Genomic DNA, 23,915 nt, shown 5'->3' with positions numbered 1-23,915 from the left:
CTTAATGAAACTATCAACAGCATACCTCACAGAATTAGAGAAAACAATCCTAAAATTTATTTGGACCAAAGAGACCTAGAAGAACAAAAGCAATTCTGGCCAGCAAAGGCAAGGAAGGGGGCAGGGGGCAGGGGGGGATCACAATCCTCAACTTTAAATTAATACTACAAAGCTACTGTGATAAAAACAGCATGGTACTGGGAAAAAAAAACACAAAACATCAGAGGATCAATGGAACAGATTAGAAGATGCAGAAACAACTTCAAACATGCTCAGCCACCTTATCTTTGACAAAGGAGCCAAACACCTCACTGGAAGGAAGATAGCCTCTTTAATAAATGGTGCTGGAAAAACTGACTTTCCACAAGCCAAAGATTAAAACTAGACCTATATCTCTTACCATGTACTAACCTAAAATTAAAGTGGATTAAAGATCTAAATATTAAAATAACACTAAATCTGCTGAAGATAGAATAGGTAGAACTCATGAAGACATAAGTGCAGGCAAAGACTTTATGAACAAAACCTTGATTGAACAAGGAAATATCACAAACAATCAACAACTGGGATCTCATTCTATTATTTGTTTGACTTTATTGAGACAGGGTCTCGAGCATGCTGGGCAAGTGCTCTACCATTGAGCTACAGCTACAGCCCTAAGGAAGCCCTTGAGCTGCTCTCTGGATATTTCTCAAGTGCGTATCTTTCCATTCTGCCAGTGCCCAGCAAGTTACTCACCAGCAATCCCAGTAAGGCTCGCAGCGAACAACACAAATCAGCTTCTTGTCTCTAGGCCTTTGTCTTTGCCATACCCTCCCCCCACCTTGACCAGTTACTGTTTGTCCTCATCATTTGGGGCTCTCTCTTCCAAGAGAAGGCCCACTCTGTTTCCACAATCCCTGGGCATCCTGCCAGCATGCATGCTTTGTTCGAACCCTAACCCAAACCCTAGCCCTAAGTGTAAGAGACTCCATCTGATTCAGCTTTGGATCTTAGCATACGAAACAGTAGAAACTCAATAGGCATTTATTGTCTGAACTGAATCTGAAACAGAGTAAGTTTTTGCAATCAAATAATGACATATTGACTTTATAAAATTGAGAAATGCACTTTATTCTTAAAAAGAAAAAATCAAAGATGAACTGGGCATGTTGGCACACACCTGTAGTCCAAGCTACTTGGGAAGCTGAAGCAGGAGGATTACAAGTTCAAGGCCAGCCTGGGAAATTTAACAAGGCTCTGTCTCTCAAGATAAAAAATAAAAGGGGCTGGGGATATAGCTCAGTGGTAGAGCACCTCTGGGTTTGATCCCCAATACAGAGAGAGAGAGAGAGAGAGAGAGAGAGAGAGAGAGAGAGAAAGGAAGAAAGAGAAAATCAAGGAAGACATCAAAGTACAAAAAAAGTAATCTCACAAACCAGGAGACAGAGGCAGGAGGACTGCATCACGTTTTTGAGGCCAGCCCAGGCTACATAGTGAGTTCAGGGCCAGTCTGAACTACAAAGCAAGACCCTGTCTCCAAGAAAAAAAAAAAAGTAATCTAACAAATTCCCCAGAGTCCCACTGCATGAAACTAGCTGGTGTCAACAGATCCAGGGACCAGTGATGAAGACAGATTATAACCCAAACACCCTAAAATATTCAAAATAATAGAATTTCCAGGCATACTGCACATGCCTGTAATCCTAGATACTTAGGAGACTAAAGCAGATTGATGAAAAGTTTGAGGTCAGCATAGACAACAAACAAAAGACCTCACCTCAAAGTAAAATTTTTAAAAGGGCCAGGGAAGTAGCTTAGTGGTAAAGCACCCCTGGGGTTCAATTCCCCAACTCTGGGGAAAAAAAAGAATTGGACTAGATATACTGTATCTAGTAAAAGATGAAAGCTGGTAATATTCCAACTTGAGAACAAAACTGAAGCAAATCTGCAGAAATTTTCAGAACTATTCATGAATGCACCACATGCAATATTAGGGAGCATTTAAAAGTGATTCAAACTCCCAGGCAAATGATCTGCATTTGGCAGAGTAGTTAGCAACTTCCATTATTGTGTAACTTCGGGATTGGTTCGGGGGCTCCCAAGAGGAGAGAAAAGTTTTCACTCAGAAACAAAATGTATTGAGTTAAGCAATAGGGTGTTCAAAAACAATTATTAAGAGCCTCACTGTTTTTTTAACTTTGCAAAATTGGTTTTCATTACTTTCACTCTTGGTTCAATAAAAAGGCTTTTTAAATTGGATCTTTTTAGAATTTAATAAGCTCCTTAAAAGTGATGGAAAGATTTCTTAAATCCTGAAAGAAGCTTCCCCCTGCATTCAGATGTGCCCACCTGAAAAGGTTGATTCTGATCAATGGAATTTAGCACGTGCACCTAACTGAAGGATTACTGAGTGCTCACCTTACTGATCAGGATGTCAGAGAGCCACTGCCTGTTTTTCAGGGATGTAAAATCTGGTAGAAAAGCATTCATTCATTCCTTAAATATTTGTCACAAAAGATGACAATGTGCCTGGCACTATGCCATGCACAGTAGTCATAATGTTTACGTTAGCCTTGACAAATGGAGAGTTAACAGGTCATTTTCAGCCAGGCATGGTGGCATACTCGTGTAATCCTAGCCACCCTCAGGAGGCTGAGGCAGGAGGGTCACCATGAGTTAGAGGCCAGCCTGGCCTATGTAGTGAATTCAGGGCCAGCCTGAACTACACAGGGAGACTATCTCAAAACAACAACAAAACAAAAAAGGTCACTGTGGACTGATACAGTCGTGGAGCTCAAACAAGCCTCTGTTGTCATTCCTGCCCCATCTGGCCCCTTGAGAGAATTAGAGGATCTGTCCTCTCTCTTCCCTTAGTATCAGGTACATGTGCAGATTGTAACACGCTGTGTATTAGCCATCCCTCCTCCCTATGGAAGTATGGGTATCTGAAGGGCAAGGATGAGCCTTGGATATCTTTTTTTTTTTTTTGGTACCGGGGATCAGGGATCGAACTCAGGTCCTTGCGCTTGCACAGCAGGTGACGAAACCACTGAGCTAAATGCCCAGCCCCGAGCCTTGGATATCTTTGCACTGATAATCTAGAGCAGTGTCTGGCACCAAATACTTGATAAATAAATTAAAGAATGAGTAAGCTAGGTGTGGTGATGCATGCCTGCAATTCCAGTACTCTGGGAAGCTGAGGCAGGAGGATCTCAAGTTTGAGCCCAGACTGGGCAACTTAGGGAGACCCTATCTCAAAATTTACAAGAAATAAAAAAGGGCTGGGGATGTAGCTCAGTGTGAAGGGCCTAGGTTCAATCTCCAGTACTGGGGGGGTGGGGGGGGGAAGGATAGAAGGGTGGATAGTGGCAAAAAATTTCTGACAAAAGGAAAAACATCGGAGTAACACTGAGAATGAGTGAGAGTTGGCAACAAACTGAAGAGAGGCTTATAAGCGAGACTAGGGAGCAAGGATATTATTTATTTAGTGGCTAGAGCTCTACTCTGGAGAAGGTAGAGGGTACAGTGAGGCAGGTGGACACTTTGGGAGACTACAACAGAATAGATGAGAAATAACAAGGAATAACTGAAGTGAATACAAAAGACAGAAGCATAGGAAAAAGAATCTTCAGTCCTTGGAAATTGACTGGATTTGGAAAATGAAGGAAAAAGGCCCAAACATAACTTGGATTTCTCGTCCAATGGCAGAATCAAAGGAGTACCAGTAACACCGAGGAGGCAAAAGCACCAGGGAGCACACTGGCGTCAGGATGACCAAGAGCTTCTCAGTTGCCTGGTCTCAGCTTAAGAGCCAGTGGCTTCTGTTTTAAGGAAACTGATCTTAAAGTCCCTTTGAGAAATTCATAAGAAACCAGCCAATCCTCCATTTTCCCATACTCAATACTCTACTGCAATTGGTTTCCAGACCCTCAAACTAAAGGGTCTTGTTTTTTAGATGTTTTCTAGAAAGAGGGATGGAGTAGCTGAGAGACTGGACTCTAGAGCCAGGCTGCTGAATTTTCACCCCAGCCTCTGCCCTTACAAAGTATGATTTTGTTTGTTTGCAGTAGTGGAGATCGAACCCACAGCCTTCACACTGAACTACATTCCCAACCCATCCACTCCCCCTTTTCTGAAACAGGGTCTCTCTAAACTGCTAAATTGCCCAGGCTGGGTTTGAACTTGTGATCTTCCTGCCTCAGCCTCCCAGATTGCTGTGATTACAGGTGTGGACCACCACACCCAGCTTTACTTAACTTATTTAGGCCTCAGTTTCCCCATCTTTAACATGGGGATGATAATAATACATATATAATAGTTTGAAGACTTAATTAAATTGTAAATGCTTGATAGTTTGATTGTTGCTAATGATCAAATAGGGAGAGAAATAAAAAGAGGGCAGCCAGTCCTGGTGATCTATAATATGAGCACTTGGGAGGTTCCAGGTGGGCCTGCACTACATAGCGAGATCCTGTCAGACACTACCTCCAAAAGGGAGAAAGAAAGTAAGGAGAAGGGAAGGAGGGAGAGGAAAAGGAAGAGAGGGCCATGGATGGCCTAAGAGTGAATGAGTGCAGGTGTCTTAGAAAGCAAGAAGAAAAGACACAGGCAGCCAGGACTGAGGGCACAGCTCTGTGGTAGAGCTGCTGAGGGTGCCCTATGTTGGATTCCCAGCACCTCCTTCCCCCCAAAAAGAGAAGGCAACATTTTCAGGCCCTGCAGAGGGTTAAAGAAGAAAAGGCCACCATAGTTGGTAAGTAGGGAGTCCTCGCTGGCCTCTTAGAGATCAGCAACATTGGCTGCAATTGCTTTTTTGCACTCTGGTTTGTTTGCAAGTAGTAGTACAACTATTCACTCTTTGCCAATTTCTCTGTGATCACTGGTCAGTTTCTAAAAAGACGGAATAATGGAACACAAGAGGCTGTTTGGCTCCGTAGCAAGAGTGATTCTTAACTTTGAATTCTCAAATGCCAGGACTTTTTTTTTTTTTTTTTTAATCTCAGGAAGCCACTAAATTGCCCAGACTGGGCTGCAATTTGCTGTCTTCCTGCCTTGGCCTTCCAGAGTGCTGGGGTTACAGGGATGCGTGGCTACAAGGCCCACCCGGGACTTAGTGCTACTGATAGAAATGTCAGTGATGATGAAGATTAATAGTAATAATAATCAGGAGCAATATAATGCTTTCTGCTTTGTAAAAGATTTTCAAAATCATTCAATCGCATCTCAGAACACAAAGTCCTCTAAACATAAATATGTTTAATCTGCGAATTAAACAGATGCCTCGTGGTTTATTTCCTGTTATGTGATGACGAAGTTGAGAACACACTATCCCCCAATATGGCACCCTGGCACAGGAAGTATTTTAAACTGAAGGAACCTGAGCTTCCCTTGAAGCAGGTCCTAAGAGCCTCATATGAGAAGCCTCCCATCCACTGAGAGTACAGAAGCATCCCTGTCTCCCAGGTGCAGGGATGCCAGCAGGGACCTGAATGAACCGCCCTTGCTAAGCATCCCCCAGTTTACTACCTTTGCCACCCACTTTTTGGTCCTATCACAATTTTTTCCCCCAGGCTTTGCCACTATTCACCACACTCAATGTAAAAAACACTCAGATGTAACCATTTCTTCCAGTCTTTTGTTCCCTAGTGAAGGCCCCTCCATCATGTAAAATTTATATTAAAGAAATTTGTAGCTAAGCATGGTGGCACATGCCTGAAATCCCAGCCCAGGCTGAGGCAGGAGGATTGCCAGTTTAAACTCAGCCTGGGGAATGCAGCCACTTAGCGAGACCATCTCAAAATAAAAAATAAAGAAGGGCTGGGGATGTAGCTCTGTGCAGAGGTCTTGGGTCAAAACTTAGAGAAAGGAAAGAAAAGAAGGAAGGAGAGGGAGGGAGAAATTTGTATGATTTTCTCCTGTTAATCTATCTTTGTGAGTCACTTTTGAGACCCAGAAAGGGACCCTAAGAAAGTAGAGAAGCCTGGCCTGGTGGTGCATGCCTGTAATTCTAGCACCCTGCAAGTTTGAGGCCAGCCTGGGCTACAATACTGAGTTAAAGGATAGCCTGAACTACATAGCAAAACCTTGTCTAAAAGAAAAAAAGTAGAGGAAAAGCTTTTCTATCCCTACAACAAGCAGCCATTTCTGGACAGCTGCTTTATGGTGCGAGCACCAATGCACCATACGTTCAGGGACTCGGTAGAAGGTCAGACAGAGTGTTGAGCTTCAGTGCTCAGGAGAGGAAGAGAGAAATGATCTTAGTGTAACATGATCAATCTATGAAAGATGTGGGCACAAATCACATTGTGCAAGCTATTAATGGGCAGACACACACACACACACACACACACACACACACCCAGTCTGAGCTGCACTGTGGAGGTGACATTTGAACTGAATCTTGAAGGCTGAGTGGGGATTTGCCAGGTGGAAAAGAAAAAACAGGAAAGCTCGGGCTTTCTTATCTTTAGAAAATGAGTCAAGGGCCGGGGATTTAGCTCAGTGGCACTGCGCCTGCCTCAAAAGCACAAGGTCCTAAGCTTGATCCCTGGTACTGGGGGGAAAAAAAAAGTCACGTGTCTTGACATAGAAACAGAATTGTCCCAAAGGGCTGCACGTGCCTACACACTTCTTCACTAAATCAGTTCGTGTTTAGGTAGTTTAAGTCTAGACAGTACAGGCTGGCTTATTTGGGGGAAAATTTCAACTTCAAACCACATTGTGCTTTATGAACTATGTATGTAACAATGAGATTTTTTTTTTCTGTTTTTGGTGCTAGGGATTAAACCCAAGACCTCATGTATGCTAGGGACTTGCTCTACTAGAGATTTAAAAAAAAAAAAAAAAAAAACCTTTTGACTGTATATTTGCAGCACATCATAAGAGAAAGACGTTAGCAAGGTGAGGTGGTGCATTCCTGTCATACTAGCACTTGGGACACTGGGTGAGAGGTTCGAAAATCCAAAGTTCAAGGCCAGCCTGGGCTACATAGAGAGGTCTGTCTCAAAAAAACAGAACAAACAAAAGAAGAAGATATGTTGAGAGAGTGTCTAAGAGTAGTAAATAAGAATAATTTTTAGAGGGGCCGGGGATTTAGCTCAGTGGTTTCATCATCTGCTGCATAAGCGCAAGGACCTGAGTTCGATCCCCGGTACCAAAAAAAAAAAGAATAATTTTTAGGGGCCGGGAATTTAGCTCAGTGGTTCCACCACCTGCCTCACAAGTGCAAGGTCCCAAGTTCAATCCCTGGTAACCCCGAAAAAAGAATAATTTTCACCAGATGTGATGGTGCACACCTGTAATGCCAGTCCTCAGGAGGCTGAGGCAGGAGAATCATCAGTTTGAGGCCAGCCTGGGGTACATAGGGAGTTCAAGGCCAGCCTGATTACAAAAAATGTATTTCAAATAAGGTCATAGAAACATCCAAATATGGTGTTTCAGGGTCCCCAAGATCACCCTTAAGTTTTATGATTTGCTAGGACAACTCACAAGACCTACCATAAAGTTGTACTCACAGCTCTGACTTATTACAGTGAAAGAACATAAAGCTAAATCAGCAAGGGAAAGATATATGGAATGAAGTCTAGAGCAGGCTCCCGAGTCTTCACCCAGTGGAGTCACACAGGCTGCACTTAATTTTCCCAGCAATGAGTTGCGACAACACGTGTGACATGTGGTCTCCCAGGGAAGCCCTTAAGATTCAGCACCCAGGGCCAGAGATTTAGCTCAGTGGTTTCCCCGCTTGCTGCGCAAGTGCAAGGACCCGAGTTCAATCTCCGGTACCAAAAAAAGAAAAAGAAAACAAGATTCAGCACCCAGGGCTTTTGCTAGGGGCTGGTCGTGTAGGAATCCTGCCTGGCACAAACCCGAATTCCAGACCCCCAGAAGGACAGAAGGCGCTCAGCATAAACCACAGTTTGCACATAGTTTAGGCAGTTAGCCACTCCTTCCATTCTGGAAATGGTGGAGACTGGGGCATAGCTCAGTGATAGAGCATGTGCATGGCATGTGCGAGACCTTAGGTGTGAGCCCCAGGGCCAAAGAAAAAGGAAAAAAGAAAATGAAAAAAAGAAATAGAAACTGGATGTGGTGGTGCACATCTGTAATAACACCACTCTGGGGAGGCTGAGGCAAGAGGATCGAAACTTCAAGCCTAGCCTGAAGACCTTGCCTCAAACTGGAAAATAAAAAGGCTTGAGGACATAGCTCAATGTAAAAGCCCTGGGGGTTTAATCCCAGTACAGAAAATAAATAAATAAGGTCCAGGGATTTAGCTCAGTGGTTCTGCCGCCTGCCCTGCAAGTGCAAAGACCTGAGTTCAATCCCTGGTACCAAATAAATAAATAAATAAATAAGGCCCAGCATAGTGGTGCACACTTATAATTCCAGCACTCAGGAGGCTGAGGCAGGATGATCGCTGTGAGTTCGAGGCCTTGTCTCAAAAAACCAAAATAAATAAATATTTAAAACTACAAAATAAAAAAGGGCTGGGGATGTAGCTCAATATGGAAGGTTTGGGTTCAGTCTGGGGGGAGTGCTATAATAAATGTCTATTAGTAGAATGAATCAACATGTATTTGGGCTTTGAGAGGTGTGTGTGTGCTTAAAATAGTTATCATAGCTGAAACAGCCAAAACACTGTGAGTTGTAGGTTGTCTGTCTGGAATCTTTCCTTTATGGCTAATGTATCTGGAAGCCCTTACCCCATGAGTAATTCAAAGACAGTGCTGTGGCTGACTGCTGCCGCTCTATTTTGAAAGAATTCCCCAGCCATTAGCATTTCTTCATCTGCTCTAACATCAGTTTTTTATATGCAGTTACTCAGTGAAAGAACAAAAAACAAAAACACACCTATGAGTAGCATTTTCTTCTGTACCTCAGTCCCGCTCTCTTTTTCGTTAAAGTCCACACCTATCTGTCCTGTGTGGAACAGCAATGTGTTTTAGTACTGAGTTTGCCTATGGCTCTGACTTTTTCACCTTTCTTTCTATGCTGTGCGCTCAGTGTCAATAACACACCTATATAAAGCCAAGCTGAAGCTTCTAAGGTGGGGAAATAGTTGAAATCAGTGCTAATCACATTTTCTGAAATTAAGACTCTTATTTCCTGAAAATTCTGTCATCTGGTGCCCAAATCTTACAGCTCAACTGCCTTCCACTTTAATCCTATAACATTATTTTGATAATGACCCTCCTGTGTATTCTCGTCTTCAAATCCTAATTTCTCCAAATTTCCTTCAATTAATTATGTCTTTATTTTTTACTTATTAGCAGACAAAACAAATATGTATTTAATGTCTATCACATGCCTTTTAGGTATTGGGTATACAATTAATAAAGAAAACAACTTCACCATCCTCAAAGAATAAAAAGTCTAATAGGGGGCCGGGGATTTAGCTCAGTGGTTCCGCTGCCTGCCTTGCAAGCGCAAGGTCCTGAGTTCGATCCTGGTACCAAAAAAAAAAAAAAATCTAATAGGAAAATCAAATGAGTTTTAAAAAATACAAATATGAATCAAATACCAGGTATAGAAGATGCAGACTAAGTAGAGGAGAGTTTAGGGAGATGAGCAAAAGATAAATTGAAATTCATCAGAGAAACCCCAATATTCTCCATATACAATGATCCAAAAGTTGAATTGCCAATAGCTTAGCAGGCCAAAGAGGTGGGCGGCAAGTGGCAGGTGATCAAACTGAAAAGACTGTCAGAGGCCAGATTATAAAGGAACTTGGACACTGTGAATTTTTATATTCTCTGACAGGCAATGTTTAATATTTGAAAAGTCCTTACCCAAAAAAGAGATGTGATGAGGTTTATGTCAAAGAAAAAAAATCCTGGGATAGACTGAAGGGATTTGGAGTAGAATACAATGCGTTCATATGTAAAGATGTTAGGTAGAGCAGGGTAAGGTGCTGTATGCCTATAATCACAGCACCTTGGGAAACTGAGGCTGGAGGATCCTAAGTTTGAGCCCAGCCAGGGCAACTTAGTGAGACCCTGTCTCTAAATTTTTTCTTTGCTGTTGTTGGAACCGGGGATCGAACTCAGGTCCTTGCGCTTGTGCAGCAGGCAGCAAAACCACTGAGCTAAATCCCCAGCCCCCGTCTCTAAATTAAAAAATAAAATAAAATAAAATTTTAAAAAAAGGACTGAGGATGAAGCTCTGTGTGAAGGGCCTAAATCCAATCCCCAGTATCACAAAAAAAGAAAAGATACTGGCTAATCCCAATGGGAACCATATGAAGCTAGATCTTAGGGTTCCCAATTCAAGCTGTATTCTAAGCAGAGAACATGACTGGCTTCAGAAACTTTGGTAAAATGCTTCCTCTTAGGGTCATCTTGAGGCTGCTCCAGATGACTCACACACATTGTCCGGCAGAGTGGTGATGCACACCTGTAATCCCAGCCCTCAGGAGCCTGAGTCAGAAGTATCACTGAAGTTCAAAGGCAGCCTGAGCTACACAGTAAATTCAAGGGCAGCCTGAGTTACCAAGAGAGACTGTTTCTGAAAAAAATAAAAATTTAAAAAACCTACCAGAGTAGCCTGTCATAGGATAAATACTTTGCAACACTCTCTTTTCTCAGGCCAGGGATTTAGCTCAGTGGCACTGTGCCTGCCTCGAAAGCACAAGGTCCTAAGTTTGATCCCAGGGACCAAAAAAAAAAAGAAAAGAAAGAAACACTCTCTTTTCTCTGCCTTCTATAGAACATCTTTAACTTTACTTCCTCTTATTCATGGGGTACATGATGTTCAAGGGAGAAGTGTGGATGGGTATGGGTGTGAGTGAGAGCCACTGATGATGATGAAGACAACTATTAAATAAAACCGTGAGTCTGTGTGGACGAGACCTGAACTGGGCACCAACAAACCAGCCTGAACCAAAATGGAGTCACTCATGCTAAATGCCACATAATCACACCAAAACCTTACCAAAGCAGGCAAATCCTGAAACAGATCAGATTTTTTGCCCCTGAAAACAAGATTCCAGTTTACCTGAGTCAGCATGATAAAATCTCCTCTGCTTTAACCCTTACAAAAAAGGGGAAATAACCTGATATTAACCACTTTTAATTGTTTTATTTCCTCGTTCCCACCAACAAAACCCACTGTGCATTGTCTACTAGGTGCTGAAACCAAATTAAAATTTGTGAATTTCCTACTGAGACTAATTCCAAACGGACCAAGTCCATTTATGATGGAGACAGAGTGACATCAATGCCCAAAATTCTGGCCAACCTCTCAAACCTGAGAGTGTAAAGGGCACTGCAAAATGGAACTTTTATTTTCCTCTGGTGTCAAGTGGCTTCTAATTTTCCTCAGACCTAGGGCATTCATGGTTTCCCAATCCCTCCTCTGCCTAGCAGATCCTGGCACCCAGAGGTCAAGGCCAATTTCATTCCCTTAGGCAAAGGAGGGAGAGAACTGGGTCCATGAAGGGATAGAACTAACCTTAAAATGTCTATTGTTTCACCGTATTCTCTCCCACACGGTTCCTGGTTAAAGAGGCCCCAGCACACCTGTACAGAGTGAGATGATGATTTGAGGCAAATGGGCCCGCTCCATCTCCTCAGAGCTAGCTTTGAATAAATCTGTTTCCCTTTTTACCAAATACATGGTTTCCTTTGATTTGATCAGCAGTAGCAGGTATGAACCTAAGTGGCCAGTAACTAGAGGATGAACAAAAGGGGAATTGTTAAGACAAAATTTGGGCTCAGGATATGGGCTTTGGGAGCACCTAAGGAGCTGCAACCTAACTTAGCCCATAAAGCAATTAGTGCACTTAGAAATGTCTTTGAGAGGCCAATCTCACTAATAAACATAGATGCAAAAATCCTTAATAAGATAATGGCAAACAGAATGCAGAAGATCAAGATCATACACCCTGATCAAGTGGGATTCATCCCAGGGATGCAGGGATGGTTCAATATATGCAAATCAATCAATGTAATACACTATATCAATAGAGCCAAGGACAAAAACCATATGATTATCTCCATAGATGCAGAAAAAACATTTAACAAAATCCAACATGCATTTATGATAAAAACCCTACAAAAAATTGGAATAGATGGTCTCTACCTCAAACTGATAGAAGCCATCTATGAAAAACCAACAGCCAATATCATACTAAATGGTCAAAAACTGAAATCTCTTACACTCAAATCAGGAACAAGACAAGGATGTCCACTATCACCACTCTTGTTCAATATAGTTCTCGAAACATTAGCCATGGCAATTAGACAAGAGAAAGAAATAAAAGGAATAAAGATAGGAAATGAAGAAGCCTAATTGTCATTATTTGCAGATGACATGATACTCTATATAGAAGACCCCAAGAACTCCACCAAAAGTCTTCTAGACTTAATAACCAAATTCACTCAAGTAGCTGGTTACAAGGTTAACACACAAAAATCAATAGCTTTCCTCTACACGAATGACAGACTCACTGAGAGAGAAGTAGGGCAAATAACTCCTTTCACAATAGCATCCAAAAAACTGAAATACCTAGGAATCAACCTAATGAAAGAAATCAAAGACCTCTTCTCTGAAAATTATGCCACTCTGGAAAGAGAGATTGAAGGTGATATCAGAAAATGGACAGACATCCCCTGCTCCTGGGTAGGAAGGATTAATCTAGTGAAAATGGCCATACTTCCAAAACTGCTATATAGATTTAATGCAATTCCAATTGAGATCCCAGCAGCATACTTCATGGACCTTGAGAAAACAATCCAAAAATTCATTTGGAACAAGAAGAGACCCAGAATAGCAAAAGCAATTCTAGGTAACAGAGACATGGCAGGGGGTATCACAATCCCCAACCTGCAACTCTACTACAAAGCTACTGTGATAAAAACAGCATGGTACTGGCAAAGAAACAGACCTAAGGCCCAGAGGAACAGATTAGAAGATGCAGAAACAATGCCAGATGCACTCAGCCATCTCATCTTCGACAAAGGAGCCAAACACCCTCCCTGGAGGAAAGATAGCCTCTTTAATAAATGGTGCTGGAAAAATTGGGCTTCAACTTGCCAAAGATTAAAACTAGACCTGTATCTCTCACCATGCACTAAACTAAAATCAAAATGGATTAAAGATCTAAATATTAAAATAGAAACTCTGAACCAGTTGGAACAGAGGTTAGGTAGAACCCTTGAAGACATCGGTGTAGGAAAAGATTTTATGAACAAAACCTCAGTTGCCCATGAACTAGCACAAAGAATCAACAAGTGGGATCTCTTCTTATTAAAAGGCTTCTGCACAGCAAGAGAAACCACCAGCAGTGTGAAGAGACAACCCACAATGTGGGAAAAAATCTTCACCTGCTCTTCCTCAGACAAAGGTCTACTATCTCGAATCTATAAAGAAGTTAAAAAGATCAGACCTCCCAAATTTAAAGACCCAATCTGAAAATGAGCATCTGAAATGAACAGACATTTCTCAGACAAAGAAGTAGAAATAGCAAATAAATACATGAAAAAATGTTCAACATCACTGGTCATTCGAGAGATGCAAGTGAGAACAATGCTGAGATTCCACTTCACTCCAGAAAGAATGGCTGCTATCATGAAATCAACCAATAACAAATGCTGGCGGGGCTGTGGGGAAAGAGGAACCCTGCTCCACTGCTGGTGGGAGTGTAGACTGGTGCAAGCACTGTGGAAATCAGTATGGAGATACCTCAAAGAACTAGGATTGGAAGTCCCATTTGACCCCGCTATTCCACTGCTGGAGATCTTCCCCAAAGAGTTAAAAGAATCATACCACAGTGATATATGTGCGCCCATGTTCATAGCAGCACAGTTTGTGATAGCTAAAACTTGGAAACAGCCCAAATGCCCATCAACTGGAGACTGGATAAAGAAAATGTGGTTTTTTAATAAAATGGAGTACTACTCAGCCATAAAAAATGAGAAATTAGAAACATTTATAGCTAAGTGGATGCACATTGAGGCGATACTCTTTTTTGGGGGGGGGTACCGGGGATCAAACTCAGGACCTTGTGCTTGCAAGGCAGGTGCTGGAACCACTGAGCTAAATCCCCAGCCCATACTCTTAAGTGAAATAAATAGGACACACCTGTGTAAATACCGAATAGTTTCTCTGGTGTGAGAAACTGAAAGTGTAAATAAGGACTAAAATGTATAATAGGTAATGTGACATAGGAAGAAAAGGGGCAAAGGGGAAGGAAGTGGGAGGGCTAGGGGAAAGGATAGAAGGGAATAGGATTAATATGAGAAAATGGAAAAATAGGAACAAAATCTTTGTAAATAGGGAGGAATGGAGGGGTTGAAGGGAGGGCTGGGCAAGGGTGAAAAATAAGAACCAAGAGAGACTATGTAAAGGTGCAAATTTCCAATGATGAATGTCATTATATTGTATACCTAAAATGTACCAATGATTAGAATGAATAATCGATAATGCAAAATAGGAAGAAAAGGTCCAAAGGGGTAGGGGTAGTGGGAGGGGCAGGGGAAAGGAAAGAAGGGAAAGGAAAAATGATGAGAAATGGAAAGAATGGAAATAAAGTCTTTGTAAATAGGGAAGGGTGGAGGGCATGAAGGGAGGACTAGGAATGGGGAAAAAATAAGAACCAAGATGCATTATATAAAGGTACAATTCCCAATGAGTAATGTAATCGTGTTGTATACCTAAAATATACCAATAAAAGAATTTAACAACAACAAAAAAAGAAATGTCTTTGAGTCTCAGCCAATCAGAGCAGCTAAGCTTTAGCCAATCACAGATGGCCAACTGTTCAGAACATTCTGTTTGAAGCAAGTACCTAGCTATATAAGGGATCCAACTATCTTTATACCTTACTTCCCTTTGTCACCTTCTTTTCTCTAGCTTTAAGTATACCCAACACACGTGTATGGAGGGGCAGAGCATTCACAGCCATTTTTGGTCTGGTTTCCAGCCAGAGAACAGAATCACAAATAAAAGCCAATTAAGATTTACAAAACTAGGGGAGGGAAAGGGGAAAAAATAAGAATTAAGATATATCATGTACAGGCACATATTCCATATGATGAATGTGATCATTATGTACATCTAAATTGTACCAATAAACTTAATTTTAAAAAAAGATTTACAAAACTAAACCTGGCATGGTGGTGCACTCAGTAGGCTGAGGCAGGAGGATCACCAGTGATTTCGAGGGTAGCCTGGGGCACATAGTGAGTTTAAGGCCAGCCTAAACTACATAGCGAGACCTTGTCTTAAAAAAGTGTGCGTCTCTTCTCAAAAATTTTTACATACTTAAAATATATAGACACATAATTTGGGGTTATTTTGCTTTGCAAAAATATGGAAGTACACATAATGTTTTTGGGGTATTTTGGTACTAGGGATTGAATTCAGGATCTTGCGCTTGCCAGGCACATGCCGTGCCACTGAGCTACATCCCCGGGCCTTGAAGTACACATACTGTTTTGCAACATGCTTTCCCATTCAACTGTATGCCTTGAAATCCTTCCAGGTTATTGCATTAAGACTGGCCTCATTCTTTTTTTTTTTGGTACTAGGGATCGAACTCAGGACCTTGTGCTTGGAAGGCAGGCGGTGGCACCACTGAGCTATATCTTCAGCCCTTTTTTTTTTATAGACAGGGTCTGCTATGTAGGTTCAGGCTGGCCTCAAACTTGTGGCGATCCTTCTGCCTCAGCCTCCCAAGTGCTAGGATTACAGACATGCGACACTACGTCTGGCCTGGGCACAAAATTCCATAGAATGGCTAAACCATACATTTTAACTAGCTCTACTGAGGCATTTCAAGGTTATTATCATTATTACTATCATTGCTATTACAATTCTCACTTGAAAGTCAAGAGTATATTTTTTAACTTTCTTAATTAACACTGGGTATTTCCTTAGCCCAGAGATTCCCAATAGAGAGAGTTGCCTTTGTTTCCTAAGTCAAAACCACCAGGTGCCCACCCCTCAGGCCAAAGTGACAGGCTCACTCCCATGACACCCCAGGGCACACTTGGGAGAGAAGTGACACCGCACTTCCTGGGGGAGTTGCTCCATGCCTTCCTCTCCCAGGGACTATTGCCTAGCTCTTCTAATTAGGAGATGAATGCTCTGAGCTAACTCACTTCCCACAGGAGTGAGTGAGGTTGGCCACAATCCCTGAGAGAAAGTATCTCCTTAGTATTTACAGACTCTGCATTCTTCAAGAAGCAACTCTTTTCTCCAGAGTCAACTTTGTTTATTGGATACCTCTGGGTCAGAACAGCACCAAGCCAGGGTGTTGTGGCTCCTGAGCACAGGTCTAGCCTGCAAGAGGCTCTGGGCTCCACCCCCAGCACTAGTGAGAGACAGTGATAGTGTTGACTTTAGCTCTTCCACAGTCCTCAGAGCAGGGAGGAGCCCAAGAGGGTCTCTATTTCCAGGCCTCCACACACTGACCATATTTAAACCACCCTAGCAGGGTGGAGACAGGGCCTCCTGCCTCCCCCTCATCCTGGTCCCGTACTCCAAACAACGCACTTGAAAACTCAAGAATAAGAAGATGTGAGCTGGGAGTGATGGCCCATGCCTGTAATCCCCACACTCAGGAGGCTGAGGCAGAAAGATCATAAATTTGAGGCCAGCCCAGGCTACACAGTGAGTTCCAGGCAGGCCTAGATTACATAGGGAGGCCCTGTCAAGAAATAAAATATAATAAATAAAAAATCAATTTTTTAAAAAACCAGGGGCCAAGGATTTAGCTCAGTGGTTCTGCCGCCTGCCTCACAAGCTCAAGGTCCCCAGTTCGATCCCCAGTACCCGCCCTCCAAAATAAACCAAAGAAACAAAAACAGGAGCTGTAGAGGAACATGCACAAGGCCCAGGGTTCCATTCCCAGCACTAGAAAAAAGTTAAAAATTAAGAAAAAGAATAACAGGGGCCAGGGATTTAGCTCAGTGGTTCTGGCGCCTGCCTCGCAAGCTGAGGACCCGAGTTCGATCCCCAGTACCAAAAAAAAAAAGAATGACAGGCAAAATAGCTGAACATGGTGGTATACATTTGTAATCCCAGCTTTCTAGGCAGTTGAGGCAGGTGGATCACCAAATTCGAGCCCAGCCTGGACAACCTACCTACTTAGTAAGACTTCATCTCAAAATAAAAAATAAAAAGGTTTTGCAAAAGGGAAGGTGACCAAGAGATGGAGGGAAGGGGAAAAAAAGGGGAAGGGAGGGAAGGGAAAGAAAAAAGAATTAAGATGTATTATGTGCATGTACTAGCTCCCCAGTGAAAGTAATCATTATGTAGTGCAGACATGTACTAATAAAAATTTTAAAATAACAATTGGGTAATGTTTCAAAGGCCTTAAAAATGTGCAAAATTACCAATGCAGAAATTCTTCAAGTAGTATAACCCAAAAAATATTACAATTAAGTTTACTGAGTAATTTCTCAATGAGCAAATAATAATAATAATGAAGAGGCTGGTGATGTGGCTCAGTGCTAAGGCTCAGGGTACAATCCTCAGTACCAAACAACAACAAAACCAGTGTGGTTCTCAGCAAGACAGGAACCTGGAATTGACCATCAAAGACAAAAGACCTCCTTAACAATTTCCACTGTGAACAATGTAATCTTCCTGTCATTTCCCTAGAAAAGAAAGTTAAACCTCAAGGAGAACCTTACCAGAATTCAAAGGTCCAAGATGTAAAAGAAAAGGACTAAACTTTAGAACTGGTATTACTTATCTAAGAGGGGGAAATGGAAGATGAAGAAATGGCCCCAGAGCCAAGGAAACACACCGGTGTAGATGGTGAGCGGAAGCCGCTGTTTTCATCGCCAGTGAGTCCCTAACACTTCAGTTCGAAGTGTACAACGGAAGCAGATTCACACATTTCTCCCAGCAAGCCCTCATTATAGTTAAAGCATTTCGGCATTTAAAAGAGAGATAACTGATTCTCCTTTCCCTTTAAAATAAGAATCTGTATTAAAAGTACACAGTACTAAGTTGTATCTAGCCCAGTGACAGCCTCCCTTACTTGCAAGGGTCATTGTCACCTGTTAAGAAGGGGTCAATTTTACATGAGGACCCTTCCTCCTGGATGATCCACTCCAAAGTGACTCCAAGGCCTGCACAGGGCAGACGTCGCCATTTCTAGGCACTGCCCAAGGTCATTTCAGGGTCTCCATCATCTAAGAAGGGCTGGAGAACCAACTCTGTGCCCCCCCCCATTATTTTTAAGATGCAGCACATTCTAAATCTATAAGAAGTATTTGCTTCCGTATTTCTTAATTGCCTTGATATGCAGGCCTTCCTCCCACAATAGAGTTGGTGTTTCCATTATTATGCAAAATACTAATACTCCTACTTAGGAGCCTTCCTGAGACCTCAATTTCCGCCCCCATTCACTTGTCGCCCCAGAGGCAGGCAGTGGCAAAGAAAAAGGTGCCTTTCCGCCCCCACCTGTGGCCTGAGCACTTGATGGCTCATCTTTGTTCCTGGATTATACCAGGGCCCGGCCAAAGCTTTGATTAAGAGCTGAAAAGATTCAGGAGTTTCTTTGACCCCCCACTGTCAGAGCAGCAGAGGGAGGGTAAAGATGATTTTTATTTTTCTGGTTGTAACTGAATTCTGTACATCTTACTCTTCCTACACATTATAGATTCTCAGCAAAAAACACTGACTTACAAGCAAAGATACAACAGTGAACAAAATAGAAAATCCTTGTTTTGCCGGAGTCTACATTCTGGTGGGAGAAAGACAATTAACCAGGGAACTAGACCATTCTCTAGGTGTTTGCAATTTTTCATTGCAATTTCAATTAGGATGGTTGTGCCATTTAAGGTGCAGGTAGGCATTGGAAATATCCCCAGTTCATTGAGAAGACACAATTTACTATAGATGTATGCCCAGATCTGGGATGGCTGCATTATACGTTAATTCTATTTTTTAATTTTTTGAGGCACCATCATAGTTTCTATAGTGGCGACACCATTTTCCATTCCCACCAATAGTATACAAAGATTTCTTTCACCACATATCCTCACCAATACCTGTTATTTTCCATTTTCCTCCCACCCCCCTGCCCCCTGCCCTGCCTGGCCCAAGGATTGAAAGCAGGGAGTACATCAGCTTACTTATCATTCATTGGAGTTTAATATTTATTTCCAGTTTTTTATTTTGACATAGAGTTATATACTAAGAACTGTTCAAGCTATTGTCACCAGGTGTGGTGGAGCACGCCTGTAATCCCAGCACTCATGAGGCTGAGGGAGGAGGATTTCAAGTTTGAGCCCAGTTTGGGCAATTTAATGACTTATCAAGACTGTCTCAAAATAAAAAATAAAAATAAAACTGCTAGGGCTGGGGATTTAGCTCAGTAGTTCTGGCACCTGCCTTGCAAGTGCAAGGTCCCAAGTTCGATCCCCGGTACCAAAAAAAAATTAAATAAATAAATAAAACGGCTGGGGATGTGCGAAGGCCCTGGGTTCAATCCCCAGTACACAAGGTAGGGGGTCACCAACAATACTTCCCTGTCAGTTCACAAGGTTTTGTTAAATGCCTACTGCTGTGTAACCTCAGTCCTTATAGAGCAGGAAAGTTGTTTCTGTGGTGCTAAGCACAGAACCTAGGGCCTAGCATATGCTACACAAGCGCTCTACCACTGAGCACGTGCCCAGCTCCAGTTTCCCTTCACACTCTCAGGTTAGCCTCTACCCTCAGCCAGCCCCACTCCAGCAAGAAACCACATTTCCGATTTTCTTGTACCATAGATTCAGTTTTGCCAGTTCCAGAACTTCATATAAAGGTAATCAAGCTGGGCATGGTGGCGCATGCCTGTAATCCCAGCACTCAGGAGGCTGAGACAGGAGGATCGCTGCGAGTTTGAGGGCAGCCTGGGCTACATAGTGGGTTCAAGGCCAGCGTAAACTACATAGCGAGACCTTGATTCAATAAACCAAACCAAAAATTTTTTAAAAAAGTAATCAAACACGTTGAACTTACAGCATCCGAGAAAAAGAAGGCGCTCCTCAGACGACCAACTCCAGCTAGCAAAAGGTACCTAGCACCCAGCTACTGAGTAGGAGTCGGGCATCTGCATGGACGCCACCCCTCCCTGGCTGCTCCCAGCCAATGACTGAGTGCGGCGCAGCAGAGGCAGGACGATTCTTTTTAGAAAGGGACTCCTCTGACTCCTCCCACCAAAGTCTGAGGACCGCCTGCAGCCCTGCTGGACCTACCACGGCCCGCCCACAGTCCTCGTCTCTGTCCCTCACTGAAGGTCACCCGGGGCGGCACAGCCTTGGGGCTCTCTTAGCCTTTGCCAGCTCCCTCCCTATTTCTCTCCTGGTCCTTTCCCGTGTGTGTGGGGGGGGGGGGGGGGTGTGGGGTGATTCTTACCCATTTAATGTTACCTTGGTATCTACTTTTTAGAAGACCTGGGTTAGGAGAGGTTTTGTTTGTTTGGTTTTTTTTGGGGGGGGGGTTGTTTTGTAAAGTTTCACTCAGCACTCTTCCTTTTTGCCATCAGAACTAAACACCATGCCTCCAAGGAGATATGGAACTCTTGTAACCATATCTTGGGTCAGGTTAACATTTTTAGTATCTCAGAGTTAACCCAAAGAATGTCCTTTATACTAAATTACTTTGGTAATTGCCATAAGTGCTGCTGCTGAGCCTCCCCTTTTTCCTCCTTTATATGTACTGTTGATGGGTGGGTGGGTGGGTTGGTTGGTTGGGTTGGTTAGTTGGTTGGTTGGTTGGTTGGTTTTGCTGTGCTGGGGATAGAAGCCAGGGTATTGCCCTTGCTAAGTGAGTGTTCTACCCCTGAGCTATATCTCCAGGCCCTTGCACTGCTGGGTTTTGGACACAAGAGAGTATGACAGGTAAGCAACTTTTCCTCCTTAAAGCAGCAAAGGAAGTGGTACTGTGTACAAAGATGTTCAGCCCAGATTGTTAGATACACAAATGTGCACAGTAGTGCCTAGATTAGAACATGGGCTTTACTTTCAGACTGCCTAATCCAAATCCTTGCTCTACTAGAATATCAGGTAAGAATGCTTTAGGTTGCAAATTACAGAAAAGCAGACCAGCAGCTGCTTAAATAAGAATTCGCTTAGCTAGGTGTGGTGGTGCACACCTGTAATCCCAGCACTTGGGAGGCTGAGGCAGGAGGTTCCAGTGAGTTCGAGGCCAGCCTAGACTACATAGTGAGACCCTGTCTCAAAAAAAAGAAAAAGAAAAATTTGCCAGACACAGTGGTACATACTTGTAATCTCAGTTACTCAAGGGGCTGAAGCAGGAGGATCATAGGTTCAAGGCCAGCCTGGGGAACTTAGCAAGACACTGTCCCAAAATAAAAAATAAAAAGGCCTGCGGATGCAACTCAGTAGTACAGTGCCCCTGGATTTGAGTCACAGTATTCCTCCCACCCAGTAAGAAAAATCATTTTTCTAACATTCTATGAAATATAAAAACAAGCAGCTCCTGGCATTAGTTTTCAAGCTTTGCAATGTCAGGGTGGTCATCTCTGCAATTCCCTTATATTTGCAAGATGGTAAGATGGCTGCATCACCTTAAATCATCTAGTCTGTATTCAAGAATACAAGAAATCCAAAGTATTTGCTAGAAACTCCCAGCAGACTTCGGCACCTACCTTGTTGACTTCTTCTACCGCCAAAGAGAAGGCTGAGAAAAATAGAATTGAGTTTTCTAGTTAAATGGTGGAGGTGGACAAAGAGAAAAGGGTTGGGAATGGACAATGAGTTTGCTTTGTTTTTGTTTGGTTTTGTTTGAGACAGGGTCTTGCTATGTAGCCTAGGCTGGTCTCAAATTCATGATCTTCCTGCCTTAGCCTCCTAAGTACTGGGATTACAGGTGTGTATCACCACACAGAGATAGGGCACTGCTTCTCTCTCTTTTTTTTTTCTTGGTACCAGGGATGGAGCTCAGGGAGGTGCAGCACCTCTGAGCTAAATCCCTGGCCATTGCTTTTGATAATAATATAGATGCTGGAGCTACTTACTACCTGGACAAACCTGGGCAAGTTATTTACCTCTCTTACCTCATTTCTTTCTATCAATAATGGGATAATTATATACTTCATAAGTCTTGCTATGGGGATTAAATCAGTTGTAATATACAGAGTGTTTAGAACAGTGCCTGGCACACAGCAAATCTTCAGTTATGATAGATATTATTTACCGTAGGGGAAAACAAAACATAACCTCAATGTCTATAAAAATGAGAGATTATGTGAATGTTTCTGGTGGGAATACTATACAGCCAGTAAGATGACAATTGATCATGATTAATACTGAAAAATCTACCCCATCTTGTTCAGTAAATATAACTAGTTGTGAGATGAAATATTGTTGTGGCAAAGTAGAACAGCTCAGTGCCATAGCCAAGTGTTGCAGATCAGTGTCAGAGCCAAGTACCACAGCTCTGAGGCACAGCTCAGTGTTACTGCAGCTCTGGGTCATGGCTATCGCAATTTGAAGACTTGAGAATCCAATGGTCACTCAAAGAAGTGGAGAAAAACCTTCATTTTATTTAATTTTTTTGGAACCGGTAATTGAACTCAGGACCTCATGCTTGTGAGGCAGCCGGCGACACCACTAAGCTAAATCCCCGGCCCCCCCAAAATACTTTTATTACACCAGCAGGCTTAGAAGAGTCCGTATTCTGAAGTCTGAGCATCTCATCAGAAATGAGAGCCTCCTTATATCTACAGGTAGAGAAGCATGGTCACTGAAGCAGAGGGGTGGAGCTAAGGGAACATTTCTGAGAGGGGCGGAGCTTAACAGAACATTCTTGTAAAGGGTGGAGCTTAACAGAACATTCTTGTAAGGGAGTAGAGTTTTTTGGCACCGGGGATCAAACTCAGGTCCTTCTGCTTGGGAGGCAGGTGGCAGAACCACTGAGCTAAATCCCTGGCCTGTTAACAGAATTCTTGTAAAAGAGCAGAGTTTAACAGAACATTCCTGAGAGGTCACAAAGTTCAAACAGTTGTACCAATAAAATTAATTTTTAAAAAAAGAATATTCCTTGGAAAAAATGGAAATAAAGTCTTTGTAAATAGGGAAGGGAGGGCTAGGAATGGGAAAAAAATAAGAACCAAGATGCATTATGTAAAGGTACAATTCCTAAAGAGAAATGTAATTGTGTTGTATACCTACAATGTACCAATAAAAGAATTTAATAAAGTGCAAAAATAAATAAAAGAACATTCCTGAGAGGGGCGGAGCTAATAAAACATTCCTGAGAAGGGCGAAGCTAACAGAACATTATTGCAAGGGGGTGGAGTTAACAGAACATTCTTAATAGGGGCAGAGCTTAACAGAACGTTCTTGTAAAGGGTGGAGTTTAACAGAACATTCTTGTAAGGGGGTAGAGTTTAACCGAGCATTCTTGTAAAGGAACAGAGTTTAACAGAACATTCCTGACAAGTCACAAAGTTCAAACAGTTGTACCAATAAAATTAAAAAAACAAAAACAAAGAACATTCCTGAGAGGGGTGGAGCTAAACAGAACATTCCTGAGAGGGGCGGAGATAACAGAACATTCCTGAAAGAGGCAGAGCTAATGGAACATTCTTGAGAGGGGCGGAGTTTAACAGAACATTCTTGGAAAGGGTGGAGCTAACAGAAACAGTTACAAAACAGTTTGGTACATTGGGCAGGAGTACTGCCCAGCAACATAAACTTGTATTTCTAGAACAAAGTATTCTGGGGCGGGGGAGGAACATGGAGGCAAGGCAAGGACCTGTCTTGCTGTATAGTATTATTCTACCGGTATGATTCCTGTTATATAAAATTATGTTCACAAGGTAAACATACTATAAAAACAAATGTCAGGGCCGGGGATTTAGCTCAGTGGTTCCACCGTCTGCCTCGCAAGCGCAAGGACCGGAGTTTGATCCCCGGCACCAAAAAAAAACCATGTCATTTTTGCTAGACATGGTGTCACACTCCTGTAAT

General features: G+C 42.5%; 1 protein-coding gene across 4 annotated transcripts in view; it reads right to left on the bottom strand.

The window, feature by feature from the left end:
* Positions 1 to 23,915, bottom strand: part of Efhc2 (EF-hand domain containing 2) — a 261,879-nt gene that overhangs the window by 222,155 nt on the left and 15,809 nt on the right. The window lies entirely within an intron of this gene.

Source organism: Heterocephalus glaber, unplaced genomic scaffold, assembly GCF_053883595.1.
Source record: "Heterocephalus glaber isolate CG9 unplaced genomic scaffold, H.glaber_assembly_v1.0 deba00001547, whole genome shotgun sequence".
Lineage (NCBI taxonomy): Eukaryota > Metazoa > Chordata > Mammalia > Rodentia > Bathyergidae > Heterocephalus > Heterocephalus glaber.
The sequence above is the reverse complement of the archived record's forward strand: the minus strand, read 5'-3'. Positions and strand labels throughout refer to the sequence as shown.